At 43.3% G+C, this 423-nt stretch overlaps 1 protein-coding gene across 1 annotated transcript in view; it reads left to right on the forward strand.

Moving 5' to 3' along the window:
* Window positions 1–423, forward strand: part of FBXO10 (F-box protein 10) — a 44739-nt gene that overhangs the window by 1088 nt on the left and 43228 nt on the right.

A 423-nucleotide genomic window follows, 5' to 3' on the forward strand; every position in this document is an offset into this window, starting at 1 on the left:
TCTTTCCCCTTATTTCTTTCTGGGACCCTTTTGTCTTCTCATTTACAGTTGGCATGTGAACCTGTTGTTCCTATCAAATGAGTCACTCAGGCAGGATGGGAACATTAATGTACTCTAGCAGTAGCAGATGGGTATCAGATTCCCTCTGCGTGGAAAAAAAAAGTGCCAGGCGTGTGCTATCACCAAAAAACAGCACAGTACAGTGATTGACTGTCAGAGCTGGAAGATGCCTGGGAAACCATCTAATCCAACTGGCTCCTTTTGCAAATGGAGAAGCTGAACCCAGAATGAGGTCCAGAATGACTTTGATTTTCTCGGGCCCAAACAGAATGTTGGCACTGCATGGTGGAAAGAACGCACACTGTTTACCAGACTCTGTTCTTTTCCTGAGTTCTAACCTAATTCTTCATTTATTTAAAAAAG

This window comes from Pteropus alecto, unplaced genomic scaffold (genome assembly GCF_000325575.1).
Source record: "Pteropus alecto unplaced genomic scaffold, ASM32557v1 scaffold114, whole genome shotgun sequence".
NCBI lineage: Eukaryota > Metazoa > Chordata > Mammalia > Chiroptera > Pteropodidae > Pteropus > Pteropus alecto.